We start from the raw sequence: 25,686 nt of genomic DNA on the forward strand, positions 1-25,686 counted from the left end.
GGAGATTAAGAAATAGATATCTGCCTTGGGGGTCTTTAAGTTCGTCTATGAGTAGTGAGTTACAGTTTTTATGGATACCGATAGAAACTCCTTTAGATCTACCTTCTGGGTTCGTAGAATGGAACCATTTACTGAACCAATTTGACTTAATGTAGGGTATTGTATCTGATCTAAAATGTGTCTCCTGGATGGCCAGTATAGAAACCTTCTGTTTATGGAAATGGTACAGAACCTGGGCACGTTTTTGTGGCGTGTTAAATCCATTTACATTAAAAGAGGCAATTGTACATTCAGCCATGGTAATCTATATATCTAACGGTCATTAGGTAGCAATTACTGGGAAAGCTATAAACCTCATTATGAGGATTCATGGAAGATGGTGCTTGAGGGGAAGGGAAGGGATTAATTTCAGGAATTGCCTAAAAAAATGATAAGATGAAGAATGGGGGGATGTATAATAACAGTAAACCTTTACCTAAGTTCCATTCTCCATGTCGCTGATCAGAATTGTTTCTTACTGCGAATCGAGCGACATATATGACGCTCGTTGTCGCGGCTCTGATCATCGGGTCGTGGAGACGCATGTCCGGTGGCTCCCGCTGTCCACCGGCAAGATAGAGATGGTATGTGGGTATCTTTATATCAAACCCATAGCAGGACAATAATGAGTGTAGACCATAGGTCAAGGGTAGTCACGAAGATCTATAGGTCTTGAATCAGACGGCTTTATAGCTCGTACTAGGTCGCCTGTCTCCAGATAGATATAGCTCGTGGAAGCAGACGACCCAGCCCGGACCAGAGTAAGTCTCAGATCTCGTAGTGTTATAGGAGTAACCATTGCATGGGTTGACTTAATATGAACAACTAAATATTAATAATAACAGATTGATATTTGAACAATTCGCTCATTATGGGTAAGAAGAGGAATAACATGGTCAAATATAATACTAGAACATCTTGTTATAAACCAGAACATAGCACACACTTCATGTCTTAGTCTGGGAAGGTAAAAAAAAAAAAAAAAAAAAAGAGAGTAAATAATGGAGAGCGTGTCACTATTGCACGGAAGTAGATGTAAATGTCCCCTCTGTGTTAGGGATATGTAAAAAAAAGGGGGGGGGGGGGTTGTTCGTAACCCCCTGTTTTGCCAAGGATGAGAGTAATGTTTCCTTATTCTATGTCCATTGATATGTCCCTGCAACACATGACGTCATAGATATTGATTATAGCAGAGCTATTCAGTATGTGTGTTCTCCGATACAGGATCAACTGTTTTCCATAAGAAACGAACAGCCATAGTATGTAGCGTGGAGGAGTCTGGGCTTTCCAGCGGAGAATACCCTATGTATCAAGTTGGATGTCCGTTGAAATCGTGGACGTTGTAAGCCCTGATGTTTTTATATGTCTCTTGGCGATTTAGAGAAGTGTTGGCACAGAGTGGTGCGGGCGGAAAGCAGTTCACACAGAGGGGAGGAATTTACGTGATTGCTAGTCCAGCATAGTTAGATAAGGCTTTCCATCAGAAAGCACCTTGCCGTGGAGGTTAAGATGTGGTGCAGGCAAATGTACAGTCCTAAAAGTTGCCATGAGACTATGAGTGTGCTGTAGAAAACAGTAAAGAGTAAACATAAAGTGATGTAAGTTTCTCCTTCATATACTCACTGCCATTGGCGACGGTTGTTACGCCTTCGTACGGTTTCCCATTTTTCTGTCTGCGGCTTTGAGGTTTGTGATTGTGACAGCGGCCATTCAGTAATAGCTACTGATGAGAGATCAAATGTGTCGCACATTGTAGATAGGTCACTTGGCGAACGGAATGTTGCCGACTTCCCCTCGTGGTTAACTATCAGGGAAAAGGGGTAACCCCATCTGTAGGGGATCTCTTTTTCTCGCAGAACATCCAGGAGAGGACGAGTAGCTTTCCGTAGCTGTAAGGTAAGGCTCGAGAGGTCGGAGAGAAGATGGATTTTTGCACCGTCATAGGTGATTTCGCCTTGTGTGCGGGCAGCCGCCATGATGGCTTCTTTTTCTTTGTAGTAATGAACCCTACATATGATATCTCGTGTTCTAGCAGGGTCCGCATTCATCGGGCCTAAGGATCTGTGGGCTCTGTCTATTTCAATAGACCGATCCTGCGGGGCCTCTAGTAGTTGTTTAAATATTCCCTCTACTGTAGCCATGATGTCGGGAGGTTTTACAGACTCAGGGACTCCTCGCACTCGAATGTTGTTCCTTCGGTGTCTGTTTTCCATATCATCCATTTTGAGGAATATGGCGGTGATGTTCTTAGTGTTGCCCTCTATGGATTCTTGTTGTTTATCGAGCCGTGTGTCAAACTCCTCTTGTCTCTTTTCTACCTCTTCTACTCTGGAGACTATTTGGTTTACCTCTTGCTTGAAATCTGTCATCTCCTTCTTATATGAGGCTTCCATTCTGATTATGAGCCGTTCAAAGTCGTCCTTTGTTGGGAGAGATCGTACGTAGTCATGCAAGTCTACTTCCAGGTAGGACTCTGCTCCCTCCGAGGCCGCCGGAGATGAAGGGCCCGAGTTAGGGCGTTTGTTCGCTTCGCTGTTTTGAGGTGATTTGGGAGAAGATCCCTTTTGTTGCTGCGTAGGAGGCGATGCGGCCTGTGTCTGGCCGCGTGGTGACGCCATATTGGAATCCTCCGCCTCTGCCAGTCTTCTCTCCAAAGGTCTCAGGAAGCGAAGAATATGAGCAGAACTGTGACGGGCTGGGGTCGTCCTGTTCCCTTTACGTTTGGAGGGTCCCATGAAGGGTTACATCTGCTTCTGGGTCTGCTAGATGATGTATTTAGCCGGTATCACAGCGGGAGCTCCGCAAGTCTGCTTCCTCACTCGGCCATGCGCAAGCCACGCCCCCTATACCTACCTTTTGTGCTGAGTGAACCCACCTCACTGCATATACCTAGCTGTTGTGTTCAGTGAACCCACCTCACTGCATATACCTAGCTGTTGTGTTGAGTGAACACACCTCATCACAGCATATACCTAGCTGTTGTGTTGAGTGAACCCACCTCATCACAGCATATACCTAGCTGTTGTGTTCAGTGACCCCACCTCACTGCATATACCTACCTTTTGTGTTGAGTGAACCCATCTCACTGCATATACCTAGCTGTTTTTTTCAGTGAACCCACCTCATCACAGCATATACTTTGCTGTTGTGTTCAGTGAACCCACCTCATCACAGCATATACCTAGCTGGTGTGTTCAGTGAACCCACCTCATCACAGCATATACCTAGTTGGTGTGTTCAGTGAACCCACATCACTGCATATACCTACCTTTTGTGTTGAGTAAACCCACCTCACTGCATATACCTACCTTAATGTTGAGTGAACCCACCTCACTGCATATACCTAGCTGTTGTGTTGAGTGAACCCAACTCATCACAGCATATACCTAGCTGTTGTGTTCAGTGAACCCACCTCATCACAGCATATACCTAGCTGTTGTGTTCAGTGAACCCACTTCATCACAGCATATACCTAGCTGTTGTGTTCAGTGAACCCACCTCATCACAGCATATACCTAGCTGATGTGTTCAGTGAGCCCACCTCATCACAGCATATACCTAGCTGTTGTGTTCAGTGAACCCACCTCACTGCATATACCTACCTTTTGTGTTGAGTGAACCCACCTCACTGCATATACCTACCGTTTGTGTTGAGTGAACCCACCTCACTGCATATACCTAGCTGTTGTGTTCAGTGAACCCACCTCATCACAGCTTATACCTAGCATCCCCTCCCCCTCCCCCCGAGATGGACAAAACGGAAAAACCAGGTAGAGGAAGAGGTAGAGGCAGACCCAGAGGAAGGTCACCCGGCACCGGCAGGTCTGTGCGAGATCATGTTGATGTGATTTCATGCGGCCCTGGCCCAAAGTACAGTGCTCAGAAGAAGGCACGTGCCATCAACTCCCAAGATTGTCAGGACGTGGTTGACTATTTAACACAGAACACCTCATCTCCCACAGCCACCAGTGCTACTACAAGCACTACATCCACTGCATTTGACACTTCACAGGAGTTATTTGGTGGTGAAATCACTGATCCCAAGCCACTACTGCAACAACAAGATGAAGGCGCTAAGCAAGTTACACCACCTCATATGTGTAAGATAGGCGACACTATGGACGTAACGTGTGAGGAGGAGGATTATGAAGTACCTGCTGTTGGTGCAGTTTTGGAGGTGTCTGAGGCAAGCGAAGCTGGGGAGGATGATTATGATGATTATGATGATACAGATCCCACATGGGTTCCTAAGAGACAAGATGAAGACAGGGACAGTTCAGAGGAGGAGTCAGAGAGGAGTAGGAGGAGACTAGTTGCTGAAAGAAGCAGAGGGAGCTCATCCTCAGAAACAGCTGGTGGCAGCGTCCAGTGCCATGTATCACCACCTATGTACAGCCAGCCAACATGCCCTTCAACGTAAGCTGCTGAGGCCACCATAGTGCCATCACCCCAGGGGGGCTCAGCGGTTTGGAATTTTTTTTTGTGTGTCTGCCTCAGATCAGAGCAAAGCCTGTTCTCTCTGCCTCCAAAAATTGAGCCGTGGAAAGGCCAACACTCATGTAGGGACAAGTGCCTTATGAAAGCACCTGGAGAAAAAGGCACAAACTGCAATGGGAAGAGCACCTGAGGAAAAGCAGCACACAAAAGAAAAGCCACCCTCCTTCTCCTCTTCCTCCTTCAGGTGCAGCATCTTCAGCCGCTTTCTCCCTTGCACCTTCACAGCCACCCTCCTCCACTCCGCCTCTGACCTAGAGCGGTTCCTGCTCCTCTGCCCACAGCAGCCAGGTGTCCGTGAAGGAAATTTTTGAGTGGAAGAAGCCAATTTCTGCCAGTCACCCCATTGCCCAGCGTCTGACAGCTGGCGTGGCGGAACTGTTAGCTCGCCAGCTGTTACCATACAAGCTGGTGGACTCTGAGGCCTTCCACAAATTTGTGGCCATTGGGACACCGCAGTAGAAGATGCCAGGCTGCAATTATTTCTCTAGAAAGGCGATACCCAAACTGCACCGTGAAGTGGAGAGGCAAGTGGTGTCATCTCTGGCACACAGCGTTGGGTCAAGGGTCCACCTGACCACGGATGCCTGGTCTGCCAAGCACGGTCAGGGCCGCTACATTACTTACACAGCCCATTGGGTCAACCTGGTGACCGATGGCGAGCAGGGCGTACGTGGCTGTGCAGTGGACTAACTTGTGACACCTCCATGGCTTGCAGGCAGGCCTCCTGCCACCTTCTATCCGCCTGCTACATCCTCTTCGCTGCTGTCATCCTCCTCCACCTTGGCTGGTGCCGCAATCTTCTCTCCAGCTACACAGCCCCATCTCCCCAGGGCCTATGCTGCATGCCAGGTACGACGGTGTCACCCCATCTTAGACATGTCTTGCCTCAAAGCGGAAAGTAACACTGGAGAAGCTCTCCTGGCTGCTCTTAACAAACAGGTGGACCCTGCACCAGCTGGAGATCGGCAACGTGGTGTGTGACAACGGCAGCAATCTCCTTTCCGCTTTGAATTTGGGAAAGCTAACACATGTACCATGCATGGCACATGTGCTCAATCTAGTCATTCAAAGATTTGTGTTAAAGTACCCAGGCTTAGAGGATGTCCTGAAGCAGGCCAGGAAGTTGTGTGGGCATTTCAGGCGGTCTTACACAGCCATGGCACGCTTTGCGGACATTCAGTGGAGAAACAACTTGCCAGGGAGACGCTTGATGTGTGATAGCCCAACTCACTGGAATTCGACCCTGCTCATGTTCTCTTGCCTGCTAGAACAGGAGAAAGCCGTCATCCAGTACCTCTACAATTTCAGTAGAAGGACACAATCTGGGGAGATGGGGATGTTGTGGCCCAACAACTGGACACTGATGAGAAATGCATGCAGGCTCATGCGGCCGTTTGAGGAGGTGACCAACCTGATGAGTCGCAGTGAAGGCACCATCAGTGACTTAATCCCCTACGCTTACTTCCTGGAGCATGCCATGCGTAGAGTGGTGGATCAAGCTGTGGAGGAGCGTGAAGAGGAACAGTTATGGCAGGAACAGTTTTGGGAGCAATTTACATCAGAACCAGATGTTTCCTCAACACCTGCGGCAGCACAGAGGGGGGAGGAGGACGAAGAGGAGTCAGATTCGGATGATGAGGAATGTGTTTCTGTGGAGGAGGAGGAGGCTGCGGGAGAAGAACAACTGCAGCAGGCATCGCAGGGGGCTTGTGCTGCTCAACGTCCGTATGGTATTGTTCGTGGCTGGGGGGAGGAGGAGGAGGACTTACCTGACGTCACTGAGGAAGAGCAAGAGGAAATGGAGAGTACGTCTGGATCCAACTTTGTGCAAATGGCGTCTTTCATGCTATTCAGCCTGTTGAGGGACCCCCGTATAAAAAAAACTCAAGGGGAATGACCTGTACTGGGTGGCCACGCTACTAGACCCTCGTTATAGGCACAAAGTGGTGGACATGTTACCAAGTCACCTGAAGGCAAAAAGGATGCAGCACATGCAGAACAAGCTGGCAAGTATGCTTTACAATGCGTATAAGGGTGATGTCACAACACAGCGCCATAAAGGTGCCACTGCCAGTAATCCTTCTCCCATGTCCACGCAGGCAAGCACAGGTTGCTCCAGCGATCTCATGGTGATGTCGGACATGCGGACATTCTTTAGTCCAACGCCTCGCCTTAGCGCTTCTGGATCCACCCTCCACTAATGCCTGGAACGGCAGGCAGCCGACTACCTGGCCTTAATTGTGGATGTAGACACTGTGAGCAGCAATGAACCCTTGGACTACTGGGTGCACAGGCTTGACCTGTGGCCAGAGCTGTCCCAATTTGCCATCCAACTTCTGTCTTGCCCTGCCTCAAGCGTCCTGTCAGAAAGGACCTTCAGTGCAGCTGGAGGCATTGCCACTGAGAAGAGAAGTCGCCTCAGTTACAAATGTATTCAGTACCTCACCATTATCAAAATGAATGAGGCATGGATCCCGGAGGGCTACTGCCCGCCCCAAGACTAAGTCAGTCCCCACACACAGAATCTCTGCCTGCAGGTCGCTTGCCTTCTCTGCCACCACCAACAGGGTCCAGGACTAGAGGCGGATTCCTGAATTTTGAAGGCCGCTGCTCGCATCGGCCGCTATACTAATTTTTCTGGTGCGTGCCGTGTACATGCCTGCCTAATTTTTCTGGCTGCACTGTGGCTGCAACAACAAAACAAAAGGCATGTACATGTGTCCATTCCCCTTCGCCATCATTACCTTGCCGCGGTGAAGGGGCTTGCGTATCACAATGAAGCAATGACCGCTTGCTATATGAGTGTCTCGGGGTGGTCGCACACCAAAGATAATAAGGTTGTTGCTTCATTGTGGACAGACCAAATTTGATCAGCTGGACAGTCACTGTTGTTCTATCATTAACTACCACAGCCCAGCGACCACATGGGCTGGAAAACTGCCACGGCCTGCACTCTCGCCATGGTGCGCTCCAGTCCAGTACGACCGTCACTACGCAAACAGCTGTTTGCGGTGCGTTACACAGTGAGTTTAATGTGTCAGTGTGAAGCAGTACTCTAATTACACTCCCTGATTGATGTATACGCATACAAGATGTTTGAAAGCACTTTAGTCCTGCAATTTAGCATTTAATGTGATTCTGCCCTTAAAACGCTGCTTTGCGTCAAATCCAGATTTTTCCCCGGGACTTTTGGCATCTATCCCACTCATCCATGCCCCCCTCCAGGTATTAGACGCCTTGAAACATCTTTTCCATCATTTTTGTGGCCAGCATAAATGTTTCTAGTTTTCAAAGTTCGCATCTCCATTGAAGTCTATTGCGGTTTGCGGAAGTTCGCGCGAATCAAACCTTTTGCGGAAGTTCGCGAACCCCGTTCGCAAACCTAAAATCGGAGGTTCGGGCCATCTCTATGCAATATCAAACTCATGATGTTTGAACAAGATAAAGGGCTCGATTCACAAAGTGGTGCTAACCCAGTTAGAGACTTTAGGCGTGATAACCATTGCACCACGCTGGTGAAAAGCCAGTTTAGGCGTGATAAGTTTAGGCGTGATACGTTTAGATAAGTTTAGATTGCGCGCAAAGTCCCGCACGCAAAGCAGCGTCATTAAACTCTATGCAAAGCGCACCAGACTTTGCTAGCACAAAACTTTTGATCAGCTGTGCACTACGGTGCTAACCCAGTTGGTGCTATAGTTATCACGCCTAAACTTATCACACCTAAACTTATCACACCTAAACTTATCACGCCTAAACTTATCATGCCTAAACTATCTTGGGTAGATCACAATGGTACATGCTAGGCTGGCTTCAGCATGTAGTGTTGGTGGTGGTATAGCGGTGAGGAGAGCTGCCTTCCAAGCACTACACCTGGGTTTGATTCCTGGCCAAAGTATGTGAGCTGGCTTTTGACATCCTACAATTCCCTGGAAGACAAAAAAAGACAGGAGGAGGATGAGGAAGGGAGGAAGGGAGACCTCCTGCTGGAAAAAATAAAAAAGACCAGGGGAACAGCAACTAGGTGCTATAGGCTACCATATAGCACAAAAAAGGTCTCATTTGCGATTACTTTAATTTTGGAAATTTGCATAATTCCGTGGAAATGTCATAGCGACAGAATTTAGTGCTGACGGAATCCGCAAATTCCGGTGGAATGGAATTAGCTGGTTCCGATCATCCCTAGCGGTGAGAACCATCATTCTGCTCTCACTGTGCCGAACTGAGCATCGCCGAATTAATATGCACCCAAAAATGGGTGTGGAAACACACCAGCATGAAGGTATGGTCATGGGTGGAGCTAAATTTTCATGAACTTAACAGCGGTCTAAGTAGGCCTGCTCAGGAAAATGTTGGATAAAGCCCCCAACTCCATTAACACAGACAAAAAAAATGCAGCATATCACTAAAATAGGCAGCGTCACTTATCCATAACTAGCCAGAGTTACCTGCCTGGCTTCTGTGCTGGCTAGTCTGGCTTTCTGCTGGGTGGTCTGGCCTACTGCCAGGTTGTCAAGTAGTCCCCCCATAGCCTTCCCTAGCCTTCTAGTGGAGCCTCTCCCGTGCCCCCACAGGCCTCCCATTGAGGCATCACAACTCCCAGCATGCTCCCATAGAAGAACTACAGCTCTCTGCATGCCCCCACAAAGTCATAACAACACCCAGCATGACGCCACAGAACCCAGCATGCCCAGGAGGTTACCATAGAGGCACCACAGCTCCCAGTATACCCACAAAGAGCTGTGAAGCTTATATGGCGGGCATGTTGGGAGCTGTGGTGCCTCTATGGGGCTTGCTGGGTGCTTTGGTTCCTTTATAGGGGCATGGTGGGTGCTTTGATGCCTCTATGGGGCATGCTCAGTGGCATGGTTCCATGCTGGATGCTGTGGTACGTTTATGGGGCATCCTGGGTGCTGTGGTGCTGTGCTGGATGCTATAGTACTTCTACAGTGCATGCTGAGTGCCAGTGATGGACAAACATCAAATTTTTTGTCAGCAAACTCAAACTTGCTGGAAAGGTTCACAAACCAACGAACCGCGCAAACCCCCATAGACGTCAATGGGCAGAATTCTAAAACCTGTAGGGATTGTTTTTGGCCACAAAAGTATACACATGCACGATGTTTTAACCACTTGAGGACCACAGTCTTTCTACCCCTTAAGGACCAGAGCCTTTTTTTCCATTCAGACCACTGCAGCTTTCATGGTTTATTGCTCGGTCATATAACCTACCACTTAAATGAATTTTCCCTCCTTTTCTTGTCACTAATACAGCTTTCTTTTGGTGCTATTTGATTGCTGCTGCGAGTTTTAGTTTTTATTATATTCATCAAAAAAGACATGAATTTTGTCAAAAAAATGATTTTTTTTTCTTTCTGTGCTGACATTTTTCAAATAAAGTAAAATTTCTGTATACATTTTTGTCCAAATGTATTGTGCTACATGTCTTTGATTAAAAAAAAAAAAAAAACATTCAGTGTATATTTATTGGTTTGGGTAAAAGTTATAATGTTTACAAACTATGGTGCCAAAAGTGAATTTTCCCATTTTGAAGCATCTCTGACTTTTCTGACCACCTGTCATGTTTCATGAGGTGCTAAAATTCCAGGATAGTATAAATACCCCCCCAAATGACCCCATTTTGAAAAGAAGACATACCAAAGTATTCACAGAGAGGCATGGTGAGTTCATAGAATATTTTTTTTTTTGTCACACGTTAGTGGAAAATGACACTTTGAGACAAAAAAAAAAAAATAATAAGTTTCCATTTCTGCTAACTTGTGACCAAAAAAAAATGAAATCTGCCACGGACTCACCATGCCCCTCTCTGAATACCTTGAAGTGTCTACTTTCCAAAATGGGGTCATTTGTGGGGTGTGTTTACTGTCCTGGCATTTTGGGGGGTGCTAAATTGTAAGCACCCCTGTAAAGCCTAAAGGTGCTCATAGGACGTTGGGCCCCTTAGCGCACCTAGGTTGCAAAAAGGGTTCACACATGTGGTATCGCCGTACTCTAGAGAAATAGTATAATGTGTTTTGGGGTGTATTTTTACACATATCCATGCTGGGTGGGAGAAATATCTCTGTAAATGAGATTTTTTTGATTTTTTTTACACACAATTGTCCATTTACAGAGATATTTCTCCCACCCAGCATGGGCATGTGTAAAAATACACCCCAAAACACGTTATACTACTTCTCCTGAGTACGGCGATACCACATGTGTAAAACTTTTTTGTAGCCTAGGTGCACTAAGGGGCCCAATGTCCTATGAGTACCTTTAGGATTTTGCAGGTCATTTTGAGGCATTTGGTTTCTAGACTACTCCTCACGCTTTGGGGCCCCTAAAATGCCAGGGCAGTATAGGAACCCTACAAATCACCCCATTTTATAAAAAAGACACCCCAAGGTATTCCGTTAGGAGTATGGTGAGTTCATAGAAGATTTTATTTTTTGTCACAAGTTAGCAGAAATAGATTTTTACTGTTTTTTTCACAAAGTGTCATTTTCCGCTAACTTGTGACAAAAAATAAAATCTTCTATGAGCTCACCATACTCCTAACAGATTACCTTGGGTTGTCTTCTTTCTAAAATGGGGTCATTTGTGGGGTTCCTATACTGCCCTGGCATTTTAAGGGCCCTAAACCATGAGGAGTAGTCTTGAAATCAAATGTCGCAAAATTGGCTGTAAAATCCTAAAGGTACTCATAGGACATTGGGCCCCTTAGCGCAGTTAGGGTGCAAAAAAGTGCCACACATGTGGTATCGCCGTACTCAGGAGAAGTAGTATAATGTTTTTTGTGGTGTATTTTTACATATACCCATGCTGGGTGGGAGAAATATCTCCGTAAATTACAATTTTTTTGATTTTTTTACACACAATTGTCCATTTACAGAGATATTTCTCCCACCCAGCATGGGTATGTGTAAAGATACACCCCAAAACACTTTATACTACTTCTCCTGAGTATGGCGATACCACATGTGTGACACCTTTTTGCCGCCTAGGTGCGCTAAGGGGCCCAACGTCCTATGAGTACCTTTAGGATTTCACAGGTCATTTTGAAGCATTTGGTTTCTAGACTACTCTTTACGCTTTAGGATTGGAGGGTGTGTGTGTGTGTGTGTGTGTGGGGGGGGGGGTGATCAGGTGCCCGCAAGGGGCAGGTTAGGGTCTTATCTGATGGTTGTTAGTGACTGGTGGTGCCAGGGGGTGATTGTTGGGTGATTGACAGGTGATTGACAAGTTATCAGTACGTGATTACAGGGAAGAATAGATGTATACCGTATGCAGGGGGGGGGGGTCTGGGGGGGTCTGGGGAGGATCAGAGGGTGTGGGGGGGTGATCAGGAGCCCCCAGGGGGCAGTTTAGGACCTAACCTAAAAAATAGCGTTGACAGATAGTGACAGGAAGTGATTGATGGGTAATTAGAGGGGAGAACAGATGTAAACAATGCACTTCGGAGGCGATCTAAGGACGAGTGTGCGGGCAATCTGAGGGTGTGGGGGGTAATCAGGTGCCCGCAAGGGGCAGGTTAGGGTCTGATCTGATGGGTGTTAGTGACGGGAGGTGATTGATGGGTAATTGACAGGTGATTGACAGGTGATCAGTGAGTGATTACAGGGAAGAATAGATGTATAGATAGATATACACGGGGGGGGGGGGGGGGTTCTGGGGGGGGTCTGGGAAGGATCTGAGGGTGGGGAGGGTGGGGGGGGGGTGATCAGGAGCCCCCAGAGGGTAGATTAGGACCTAATTAAAAAATAGCGTTGACAGATAGTGACAGGGAGTGATTGATGGGTGATTAGGGGGGTGATTGGGTGCAAACAGGGGTCAGGGGGGTGGGCAGGGGTGGGTCTGAGGAGTGGTGTGGGCGATCAGAGGGAAGGGGGAGGAAGATCAGTGTGTTTGGGTGCACATAGGGAGGGCTGCAGCCTGCCCTGGTGGTCCCTCGATCACTGGGACCACCAGGGCAGGAGGCAACCTGTATAATATGCTTTGTATACAATACAAAGCGTAGTATACACTTGTATTGCCGCAGATCGGGGGTTAACAACCCGGCGGCGCTTCCGTACGGCCGGCGGGTTGACATTGCAGGTGGGCGGGGCCTATTGCCGGAGGATGCGCACGCAACGAGCGCTCGATCCCCGACAGGACAGCGCAGAATGACCCGCCGCCAATCGGCATATTGCGGTTGTTCTGCGGGCCACTTTGCCGCCGCCCATCGGCTGTGGCTGGTCGGCAAGTGGTTAAAGCACTTTATGCCTCCAATTTAGCAGTGCAATGTGATTTCTGCCCTTTAGGGATTATACCCCTGCTCTGTATCAAACCTGTAATTTTCCCCGGGACTTCTGGCATGTATCCCACTCCGCCATGCCCCCCTCCAGGCGTTAGACTCCTTGAAACATCTTTTCCATCACTTTTGTGGCCAGAAACAGTGTTTTTAGTTTTTAAAGTTCACCTGCACATTGAAGTGTATTGCGATTCGCAGAATTCGCCGATTCACAGACTTTTGCGGAATTTCGCGTCCGCGGTCTGTGAACCCAAAATCTGAGGCTTGGGCCATCTCTATCAGTGTCACCACCACGGCTGCAACAAACATTTACAAAAAAAAACAAAAAAAAAAACACTTTTTGTATGTAAAATGTATATGCCATGACAACAAGTTCTGGCCTCTGCTGCAGACGTTCATACAAGGCCAAGGCACATCTTGCTAAGATTCAGCGCCAGCGGCAAAACAACATGCCTGTAAGGCGCTTGATTTGCGGCAGCCAGACTCCCTGCAATATTAGAGATGGCCCAAGCGGTTTGCCGGCGAACGGTTCCAGGCGAACTTCCGGTGGTTCGCATTCGCAAACAAAGGCAAACTTTTGCGGAAGTTCGATTCACCCCCATAGTGCACCATTAGGGTCAACTTTGACCCTCTACATCACAGTCAGCAGGCCCATTGTAGCCAATCAGGCTACACTATCTCCTGGAGCCACTCCCTCCCTTATATAAGGCAGGCAGCGCCGCCAATTACAGTCACTCGTGTGCCTGCAGTAATTAGGGAAAGCTGCTGGCAGACTCTCATAGGGAAAGATTAATTAGGCTCTTGTAAGCTTGTTAGCTTGCTCCTGGCTGGTTCTTATTGCTAAAATAGCACCCCACAACAGCTCTTTTCAGAGCTAATCTTGTTCTTGTGATCTATTTTTTTTTCTGTGTGTCCCACTGACACTTGTGTTGCATAGACAGCCTTGCTAATTCATACTGTGTGTGTGCCACTGCCAGCCAGGCCCAGCACATTCAGTGACTACCTGTGTGACAGGTGCACATTGTAATACCCAGTTCTGCTTATACCTAGTACCTTTTGTGTTGAGTGAACCCACCTCACTGCATATACCTACCTTTTGTGTTGAGTGAACTCACCTCACTGCATATACCTACCTGTTGTGTTGAGTGAACCCACCTCACTGCATATACCTAGCTGTTGTGTTCAGTGAACCCACCTCATCACAGCATATACCTAGCTGTTGTGTTCAGTGAGCCCACCTCACTGCATATACCTACCTTTTGTGTTGAGTGACCCCACCTCACTGCATATACCTAGCTGTTGTGTTCAGTGAACCCACCTCATCACAGCATATACCTAGCTGTTGTGTTCAGTGAACCCACCTAATCACAGCATATACCTAGCTGGTGTTTTCAGTGAACCCACCTCATCACAGCATATACCTAGCTGGTGTGTTCAGTGAACCCACATCACTGCATATACCTACTTTTGTGTTGAGAAAACCCACCTCACTGCATATACCTACCTTATATGTTGAGTGAACCCACCTCACTGCATATACCTAGCTGTTGTGTTGAGTGAACCCACCTCATCACAGCATATACCTAGCTGTTGTGTTCAGTGAACCCACCTCATCACAGCATATACCTAGCTGTTGTGTTCAGTGAACCCACTTCATCACAGCATTTACCTAGCTGTTGTGTTCAGTGAACCAACCTCATCACAGCATATACCTAGCGGATGTGTTCAGTAAGCCCACCTCATTACAGCATATAACTAGCTATTGTGTTGAGTGAACCCACCTCACTGCATATACCTACCTTTTGTGTTGAGTGAACCCACCTCACTGCATATACCGACCTTTTGTTTTTTTTTGTAATAAAACTTTTTTATTGAATAAAGTGGTAAAAAGTTTCAAAACACAGTGCAAAATTATACAGTTGCAACAGGGCTAACATAGCCGTAAAGCAAGAGGACGTGAACAAGGGTAATTTACAATTGTACAGGTAAGACAGTCCTTGGTCAGTATGATATAATCACATTGCTGTAGAAGTCGAGTCCTCATAACAGTTGAATATGCCAGTATTTGACTATTGCCTATTTTCTTGTGTAACGAAAGAGAGTTTTAAAACATGTTGTAAGAAAGGAGTAATAGGAGGAAGGAGTGGAGGGATTAGGGGAGAGGGGGGAAAGGAAAGTGGAGATAGAAGGGAAGGAAGGGAAGGGAGAAAAAAGAGAGCAAAGCACCATCTCCCTGGGTAGTTAATAAACAGGGTGAGGGTAGCCAGCTTTCCCAGGCTATATCCAATCAGTGTCATCTCAGGTTTGCGTAGAGGAGTAAAGGATTAAAGAGGGGAAGTGTATTTTACTGAGTTACAAGAATCTTAGCCTCCTCTGACTCCCTGTAGTCAAACCATACAGCCCATTTCCTTGTGTAGGCCTCACTTCGGTCATGAGCGCTATAATAAAGATCATCCAATCTGCAAATATTATTAATTTCGGAGAAGACCTGGGACATGGATGGTATCAAATTACTTTTCCAGTTACGGGCAATTAGTAGTTTGGCCACGATGAACAGGATACCAGTGATGTTTTTCTTGGCCTGAGAGATCTTGCCAGGTAAAAAGTTAAGTAAGGCTGTCTCAGGGTTGAAGGGGAGGTTCTCTAGATATAGTGAGTGATTTAGGTCAAAAATGCTTTTCCAGAATGGCTGTACTAGGGGGCAAAACCACCAAATATGGATATAGGAACCCTTTTCAAGTTGGCATCTCCAACATAAGTCAGAATTTTGAGGATTAAATTTGGCCGTCTGAGAGGGGCATCTGTACCATCTAGCAAAGATTCTATAGTTGCGTTCTTGAAAGGATGTGGAGATTGTAGTTTTATGAGTTAAGGTGAAGATTTTTTCCCATTTCTCCCCTTCTAATTCATGTCCCAGGTCTGTTTCCCATTTATTGGTCAAAGATGTTAATTGTGTTGTGCTATTGGCACATATCAATTCAGTATATAACAGGGAGATCTTGTGTTCTGTAGAAGCTGTAGGAGAGCAAAGCTTTTCAAAAAAAGTAAGGCCTCTAAGGATATCTGATTTGGGTTTGAGGGAGTTATAGAATGATGTAATTTGAGTCCACATAAACCAGCGTATTCCCTGGGGTGCTGTTTTGTTCCCTATGTCTTCTCTATTTCTTAGACCAGAAGAGCATGTAATGTGTCTAACCTGGGGCCAGAAGTCACGGTCCCAACCCAAGATAGACTGTGTGTTCATGCCTAAGGCAAAGGTTGGGTTATCCAGGAGTGGGGTAAGAGGGCTCTGTACCGAGGAGATTTTATGGGATTTCCTAATATTATTCCATCCTTGCAGGAGATAATGTGGAGCTAGGGCTAAGTCTTCTTTTTTGGGTCTAAGAGAGGAGGGAATCCACAGCAAGGCTCTGGGGTCGCTAGAGGAAAAGGCAGTGTCTATCATAACCCATTGTTTGGAGTTTCTACTTTGAAACCAATCCAAGATCTGTGTCAATATGACTGCGTAATAATATGTGCGTATGTCAGGTACTCCCATACCGCCTCCCTGTTTAGGGCGACTTAAGAGTTTAAAGTTAATTCTATGGGGTTTCTTGTCCCATATAAACTGCATAAAAGCGGAGTGGAGTTTTTTAAGGAAAAATCCTGGGAGATGGACTGGGAGGGCCTGCATGACATAGAGCAATTTGGGCATAGTATCCATTTTAATTACAGATATTCTACCTGACCAGGATAATTGTAAGAGTCTCCATCTAGCAAGGTCAGAGCGTATTTTGGTGACCAGAGGTGGAAAGTTCAATTGGAATAATTCGTGTGGATTGTTTGAGATGTAGACCCCCAGGTATTTGATTTTTCTAGTTTGCCACTTGAAAGGGAAGGACTCGGACAGGTTCCGTACCATTTGTTCAGGTAGGTTAATGTTGAGAATTTCAGTTTTAGAGAGATTGATTTTGAAGTTACTTAAGTTCCCATATTCTGTTAATTCCTTGAGAATATTTGGGAATGCAATTAGTGGATTAGACACATATAAGAGAAGATCATCAGCGAAGAGAGCTAATTTAACTGGGTTCACCCCTGCTGTTATACCTTGAATAGAGGAGTTGTTGCGGAGGGCCACAGCCAGATGTTCCATGCATATTACATATAAGAGAGGTGACAGGGGGCATCCCTGTCTGGTTCCGTTACGAATTTGGAAGGCATCCGACAGGGTCCCATTCACTTTGATATTGGCGGATGGGTTACTATAGAGAGACATTGTGCGGTCAATGAATTTAGGCCCCAGCCCTAGCTGGTTCAGTGAGCCCTCCAAGAATTGCCAATGAACCCTGTCGAATGCCTTCTCCGCGTCAACAGACATGATGCATAAGGGGACTCTCGTTTTCTGAGCTCTATGTATAATAGATACTGTTTTAAGGGTGTTGTCCCTGGCTTCTCTCTTCATCACGAATCCAGTTTGGTCGTTATGGATAATATTTGGGAGGATTGGCTTGAGCCTTTCTGCCAGGATTTTAGAGAAAAATTTTAGGTCTAAGTTGATGAGGGAGATCGGGCGGTAGTTGGCACATAATGTGGCGTCTTTATCTGGTTTTGGTATAACCGTGATGTGGGCATTAAGGGCCTGTGGGGGGAATGGTTGATCTGGAGATATGTCATTAAAGGCTGTCAGCATGGTAGAGGCCAAGAGGTGGCCAAATTTCTTATAGAAGGCTCCAGTGAAGCCGTCTGGACCAGGACTTTTGCCTGACTTAGCTGATTTTATGCTCTCTAGCAGTTCCTGAAGGGAGAAATCCTGCTCTAATTCTTTGACTAGATCAGGGGATATGGTTGGTAATTTAGTCTCATTAAGATATGACCTAATTTTCTGTTGAAGATTGTCTCTGCCCATTTCACAATATCTTCCCTTCAGGTTGTATAAGGTTTCATAGTATTTCCTAAATGTTTCGGCTATTTCTGAAGTTTTGTAGACCTTGGTGCCATCCTGGCGAGTTAAAGTAAAGATAGAGGAGTTTGTTAGTTTGGGGTGAAGATATCTAGCTAGGAGTCTGCCACATTTCCCCCCTTGTTCATATAATTTACCTTTCAGTCGCATACGATCAGCTAATGAGCGTTCGTCTAGGAGTGAGAGGAGTTTATGACGAGTGTTGGAGAGGTCTGTTTCTGTTAAAGGATTTGGGGATTGTTTGAGCTTATCCTCCAGAGCCGCTATTTTTGTAATGAGGTCTGATATTTGGATTCCCTTTTCTTTTTTGAGCCTGGTGCCATGTGATATCAAGACCCCCCTTAGAGTGCATTTGAGTGCTTCCCATTTAAAAGTGGGGGCTGTCTCATCTTCTTTGTGATCGTGGGTGAAGTGTGTAATGGTATTTTGAATATCTTTTATACATGTGGGATCTTTAAGGAGGTTGTCATTCAGCCTCCAAGATGGGGGTGATTGGTATTTGCTATCGACGTGAAAAGAGAAGTGTACCGGGGCGTGGTCCGACCAAAGTCTGTTTCCTATAGTAGAATGGATATTTTTATCTAAGAGGGATTGGGAGACCAAGATGTAGTCAATACGGCTGTGAGATTTATGGACATGAGAGTAGTGTGTGTAATCGTGTTCATTAGGGTGCAGGATTCTCCATACATCTACTAAGGAGCAGGATCTCAGCTTATTTTTAATATTGGATAGCAGGGTACTAGAAATCGTGGATTTTTTGGAGGAGGAGTCATATTGTGGGGTCATACAAAAGTTAAGATCTCCGCATAGTATGATCTGTCCTTTGGCAAAGGATAATAGTTTATTAAGGTAGGTAGAGAGTTTCTGGGTTTGGTTTTGATTGGGGAGGTAAATGTTGGCAATGGTATATTTGGCTTTGCCGATCTGGAGATTAAGAAATAGATATCTGCCTTGGGGGTCTTTAAGTTCGTCTATGAGTAGTGAGTTACAGTTTTTATGGATACCGATAGAAACTCCTTTAGATCTACCTTCTGGGTTCGTAGAATGGAACCATTTACTGAACCAATTTGACTTAATGTAGGGTATTGTATCTGATCTAAAATGTGTCTCCTGGATGGCCAGTATAGAAACCTTCTGTTTATGGAAATGCTACAGAACCTGGGCACGTTTTTGTGGCGTGTTAAATCCATTTACATTAAAAGAGGCAATTGTACATTCAGCCATGGTAATCTATATATCTAACGGTCATTAGGTAGCAATTACTGGGAAAGCTATAAACCTCATTATGAGGATTCATGGAAGATGGTGCTTGAGGGGAAGGGAAGGGATTAATTTCAGGAATTGCCTAAAAAAATGATAAGATGAAGAATGGGGGGGATGTATAATAACAGTAAACCTTTACCTAAGTTCCATTCTCCATGTCGCTGATCAGAATTGTTTCTTACTGCGAATCGAGCGACATATATGACGCTCGTTGTCGCGGCTCTGATCATCGGGTCGTGGAGACGCATGTCCGGTGGCTCCCGCTGTCCACCGGCAAGATAGAGATGGTATGTGGGTATCTTTATATCAAACCCATAGCAGGACAATAATGAGTGTAGACCATAGGTCAAGGGTAGTCACGAAGATCTATAGGTCTTGAATCAGACGGCTTTATAGCTCGTACTAGGTCGCCTGTCTCCAGATAGATATAGCTCGTGGAAGCAGACGACCCAGCCCGGACCAGAGTAAGTCTCAGATCTCGTAGTGTTATAGGAGTAACCATTGCATGGGTTGACTTAATATGAACAACTAAATATTAATAATAACAGATTGATATTTGAACAATTCGCTCATTATGGGTAAGAAGAGGAATAACATGGTCAAATATAATACTAGAACATCTTGTTATAAACCAGAACATAGCACACACTTCATGTCTTAGTCTGGGAAGGTAAAAAAAAAAAAAAAAAAAAAAAGAGAGTAAATAATGGAGAGCGTGTCACTATTGCACGGAAGTAGATGTAAATGTCCCCTCTGTGTTAGGGATATGTAAAAAAAGGGGGGGGGGGGGGGTTGTTCGTAACCCCCTGTTTTGCCAAGGATGAGAGTAATGTTTCCTTATTCTATGTCCATTGATATGTCCCTGCAACACATGACGTCATAGATATTGATTATAGCAGAGCTATTCAGTGTGTGTTCTCCGATACAGGATCAACTGTTTTCCATAAGAAACGAACAGCCATAGTATGTAGCGTGGAGGAGTCTGGGCTTTCCAGCGGAGAATACCCTATGTATCAAGTTGGATGTCCGTTGAAATCGTGGACGTTGTAAGCCCTGATGTTTTTATATGTCTCTTGGCGATTTAGAGAAGTGTTGGCACAGAGTGGTGCGGGCGGAAAGCAGTTCACACAGAGGGGAGGAATTTACGTGATTGCTAGTCCAGCATAGTTAGATAAGGCTTTCCATCAGAAAGCACCTTGCCGTGGAGGTTAAGATGTGGTGCAGGCAAATGTACAGTCCTAAAAGTTGCCATGAGACTATGAGTGTGCTGTAGAAAACAGTAAAGAGTAAACATAAAGTGATGTAAGTTTCTCCTTCATATACTCACTGCCATTGGCGACGGTTGTTACGCCTTCGTACGGTTTCCCATTTTTCTGTCTGCGGCTTTGAGGTTTGTGATTGTGACAGCGGCCATTCAGTAATAGCTACTGATGAGAGATCAAATGTGTCGCACATTGTAGATAGGTCACTTGGCGAACGGAATGTTGCCGACTTCCCCTCGTGGTTAACTATCAGGGAAAAGGGGTAACCCCATCTGTAGGGGATCTCTTTTTCTCGCAGAACATCCAGGAGAGGACGAGTAGCTTTCCGTAGCTGTAAGGTAAGGCTCGAGAGGTCGGAGAGAAGATGGATTTTTGCACCGTCATAGGTGATTTCGCCTTGTGTGCGGGCAGCCGCCATGATGGCTTCTTTTTCTTTGTAGTAATGAACCCTACATATGATATCTCGTGTTCTAGCAGGGTCCGCATTCATCGGGCCTAAGGATCTGTGGGCTCTGTCTATTTCAATAGACCGATCCTGCGGGGCCTCTAGTAGTTGTTTAAATATTCCCTCTACTGTAGCCATGATGTCGGGAGGTTTTACAGACTCAGGGACTCCTCGCACTCGAATGTTGTTCCTTCGGTGTCTGTTTTCCATATCATCCATTTTGAGGAATATGGCGGTGATGTTCTTAGTGTTGCCCTCTATGGATTCTTGTTGTTTATCGAGCCGTGTGTCAAACTCCTCTTGTCTCTTTTCTACCTCTTCTACTCTGGAGACTATTTGGTTTACCTCTTGCTTGAAATCTGTCATCTCCTTCTTATATGAGGCTTCCATTCTGATTATGAGCCGTTCAAAGTCGTCCTTTGTTGGGAGAGATCGTACGTAGTCATGCAAGTCTACTTCCAGGTAGGACTCTGCTCCCTCCGAGGCCGCCGGAGATGAAGGGCCCGAGTTAGGGCGTTTGTTCGCTTCGCTGTTTTGAGGTGATTTGGGAGAAGATCCCTTTTGTTGCTGCGTAGGAGGCGATGCGGCCTGTGTCTGGCCGCGTGGTGACGCCATATTGGAATCCTCCGCCTCTGCCAGTCTTCTCTCCAAAGGTCTCAGGAAGCGAAGAATATGAGCAGAACTGTGACGGGCTGGGGTCGTCCTGTTCCCTTTACGTTTGGAGGGTCCCATGAAGGGTTACATCTGCTTCTGGGTCTGCTAGATGATGTATTTAGCCGGTATCACAGCGGGAGCTCCGCAAGTCTGCTTCCTCACTCGGCCATGCGCAAGCCACGCCCCCTATACCTACCTTTTGTGCTGAGTGAACCCACCTCACTGCATATACCTAGCTGTTGTGTTCAGTGAACCCACCTCACTGCATATACCTAGCTGTTGTGTTCAGTGAACCCACCTCACTGCATATACCTAGCTGTTGTGTTGAGTGAACACACCTCATCACAGCATATACCTAGCTGTTGTGTTGAGTGAACCCACCTCATCACAGCATATACCTAGCTGTTGTGTTCAGTGACCCCACCTCACTGCATATACCTACCTTTTGTGTTGAGTGAACCCATCTCACTGCATATACCTAGCTGTTTTTTTCAGTGAACCCACCTCATCACAGCATATACTTTGCTGTTGTGTTCAGTGAACCCACCTCATCACAGCATATACCTAGCTGGTGTGTTCAGTGAACCCACCTCATCACAGCATATACCTAGTTGGTGTGTTCAGTGAACCCACATCACTGCATATACCTACCTTTTGTGTTGAGTAAACCCACCTCACTGCATATACCTACCTTAATGTTGAGTGAACCCACCTCACTGCATATACCTAGCTGTTGTGTTGAGTGAACCCAACTCATCACAGCATATACCTAGCTGTTGTGTTCAGTGAACCCACCTCATCACAGCATATACCTAGCTGTTGTGTTCAGTGAACCCACTTCATCACAGCATATACCTAGCTGTTGTGTTCAGTGAACCCACCTCATCACAGCATATACCTAGCTGATGTGTTCAGTGAGCCCACCTCATCACAGCATATACCTAGCTGTTGTGTTCAGTGAACCCACCTCACTGCATATACCTACCTTTTGTGTTGAGTGAACCCACCTCACTGCATATACCTACCGTTTGTGTTGAGTGAACCCACCTCACTGCATATACCTAGCTGTTGTGTTCAGTGAACCCACCTCATCACAGCTTATACCTAGCATCCCCTCCCCCTCCCCCCGAGATGGACAAAACGGAAAAACCAGGTAGAGGAAGAGGTAGAGGCAGACCCAGAGGAAGGTCACCCGGCACCGGCAGGTCTGTGCGAGATCATGTTGATGTGATTTCATGCGGCCCTGGCCCAAAGTACAGTGCTCAGAAGAAGGCACGTGCCATCAACTCCCAAGATTGTCAGGACGTGGTTGACTATTTAACACAGAACACCTCATCTCCCACAGCCACCAGTGCTACTACAAGCACTACATCCACTGCATTTGACACTTCACAGGAGTTATTTGGTGGTGAAATCACTGATCCCAAGCCACTACTGCAACAACAAGATGAAGGCGCTAAGCAAGTTACACCACCTCATATGTGTAAGATAGGCGACACTATGGACGTAACGTGTGAGGAGGAGGATTATGAAGTACCTGCTGTTGGTGCAGTTTTGGAGGTGTCTGAGGCAAGCGAAGCTGGGGAGGATGATTATGATGATTATGATGATACAGATCCCACATGGGTTCCTAAGAGACAAGATGAAGACAGGGACAGTTCAGAGGAGGAGTCAGAGAGGAGTAGGAGGAGACTAGTTGCTGAAAGAAGCAGAGGGAGCTCATCCTCAGAAACAGCTGGTGGCAGCGTCCAGTGCCATGTATCACCACCTATGTACAGCCAGCCAACATGCCCTTCAACGTAAGCTGCTGAGGCCACCATAGTGCCATCACCCCAGGGGGGCTCAGCGGTTTGGAATTTTTTTTTGTGTGTCTGCCTCAGATCAGAGCAAAGCCTGTTCTCTCTGCCTCCAAAAATTGAGCCGTGGAAAGGCCAACACTCATGTAGGGACAAGTGCCTTATGAAAGCACCTGGAGAAAAAGGCACAAACTGCAATGGGAAGAGCACCTGAGGAAAAGCAGCACACAAAAGAAAAGCCACCCTCCTTCTCCTCTTCCTCCTTCAGGTGCAGCATCTTCAGCCGCTTTCTCCCTTGCACCTTCACAGCCACCCTCCTCCACTCCGCCTCTGACCTAGAGCGGTTCCTGCTCCTCTGCCCACAGCAGCCAGGTGTCCGTGAAGGAAATTTTTGAGTGGAAGAAGCCAATTTCTGCCAGTCACCCCATTGCCCAGCGTCTGACAGCTGGCGTGGCGGAACTGTTAGCTCGCCAGCTGTTACCATACAAGCTGGTGGACTCTGAGGCCTTCCACAAATTTGTGGCCATTGGGACACCGCAGTAGAAGATGCCAGGCTGCAATTATTTCTCTAGAAAGGCGATACCCAAACTGCACCGTGAAGTGGAGAGGCAAGTGGTGTCATCTCTGGCACACAGCGTTGGGTCAAGGGTCCACCTGACCACGGATGCCTGGTCTGCCAAGCACGGTCAGGGCCGCTACATTACTTACACAGCCCATTGGGTCAACCTGGTGACCGATGGCGAGCAGGGCGTACGTGGCTGTGCAGTGGACTAACTTGTGACACCTCCATGGCTTGCAGGCAGGCCTCCTGCCACCTTCTATCCGCCTGCTACATCCTCTTCGCTGCTGTCATCCTCCTCCACCTTGGCTGGTGCCGCAATCTTCTCTCCAGCTACACAGCCCCATCTCCCCAGGGCCTATGCTGCATGCCAGGTACGACGGTGTCACCCCATCTTAGACATGTCTTGCCTCAAAGCGGAAAGTAACACTGGAGAAGCTCTCCTGGCTGCTCTTAACAAACAGGTGGACCCTGCACCAGCTGGAGATCGGCAACGTGGTGTGTGACAACGGCAGCAATCTCCTTTCCGCTTTGAATTTGGGAAAGCTAACACATGTACCATGCATGGCACATGTGCTCAATCTAGTCATTCAAAGATTTGTGTTAAAGTACCCAGGCTTAGAGGATGTCCTGAAGCAGGCCAGGAAGTTGTGTGGGCATTTCAGGCGGTCTTACACAGCCATGGCACGCTTTGTGGACATTCAGTGGAGAAACAACTTGCCAGGGAGACGCTTGATGTGTGATAGCCCAACTCACTGGAATTCGACCCTGCTCATGTTCTCTTGCCTGCTAGAACAGGAGAAAGCCGTCATCCAGTACCTCTACAATTTCAGTAGAAGGACACAATCTGGGGAGATGGGGATGTTGTGGCCCAACAACTGGACACTGATGAGAAATGCATGCAGGCTCATGCGGCCGTTTGAGGAGGTGACCAACCTGATGAGTCGCAGTGAAGGCACCATCAGTGACTTAATCCCCTACGCTTACTTCCTGGAGCATGCCATGCGTAGAGTGGTGGATCAAGCTGTGGAGGAGCGTGAAGAGGAACAGTTATGGCAGGAACAGTTTTGGGAGCAATTTACATCAGAACCAGATGTTTCCTCAACACCTGCGGCAGCACAGAGGGGGGAGGAGGACGAAGAGGAGTCAGATTCGGATGATGAGGAATGTGTTTCTGTGGAGGAGGAGGAGGCTGCGGGAGAAGAACAACTGCAGCAGGCATCGCAGGGGGCTTGTGCTGCTCAACGTCCGTATGGTATTGTTCGTGGCTGGGGGGAGGAGGAGGAGGACTTACCTGACGTCACTGAGGAAGAGCAAGAGGAAATGGAGAGTACGTCTGGATCCAACTTTGTGCAAATGGCGTCTTTCATGCTATTCAGCCTGTTGAGGGACCCCCGTATAAAAAAAACTCAAGGGGAATGACCTGTACTGGGTGGCCACGCTACTAGACCCTCGGTATAGGCACAAAGTGGTGGACATGTTACCAAGTCACCTGAAGGCAAAAAGGATGCAGCACATGCAGAACAAGCTGGCAAGTATGCTTTACAATGCGTATAAGGGTGATGTCACAACACAGCGCCATAAAGGTGCCACTGCCAGTAATCCTTCTCCCATGTCCACGCAGGCAAGCACAGGTTGCTCCAGCGATCTCATGGTGATGTCGGACATGCGGACATTCTTTAGTCGCCTTAGCGCTTCTGGATCCACCCTCCACTAATGCCTGGAACGGCAGGCAGCCAACTACCTGGCCTTAATTGTGGATGTAGACACTGTGAGCAGCAATGAACCCTTGGACTACTGGGTGCACAGGCTTGACCTGTGGCCAGAGCTGTCCCAATTTGCCATCCAACTTCTGTCTTGCCCTGCCTCAAGCGTCCTGTCAGAAAGGACCTTCAGTGCAGCTGGAGGCATTGCCACTGAGAAGAGAAGTCGCCTCAGTTAC

This window comes from Hyperolius riggenbachi, chromosome 1, assembly GCF_040937935.1.
Source record: "Hyperolius riggenbachi isolate aHypRig1 chromosome 1, aHypRig1.pri, whole genome shotgun sequence".
Classification (NCBI taxonomy): domain Eukaryota; kingdom Metazoa; phylum Chordata; class Amphibia; order Anura; family Hyperoliidae; genus Hyperolius; species Hyperolius riggenbachi.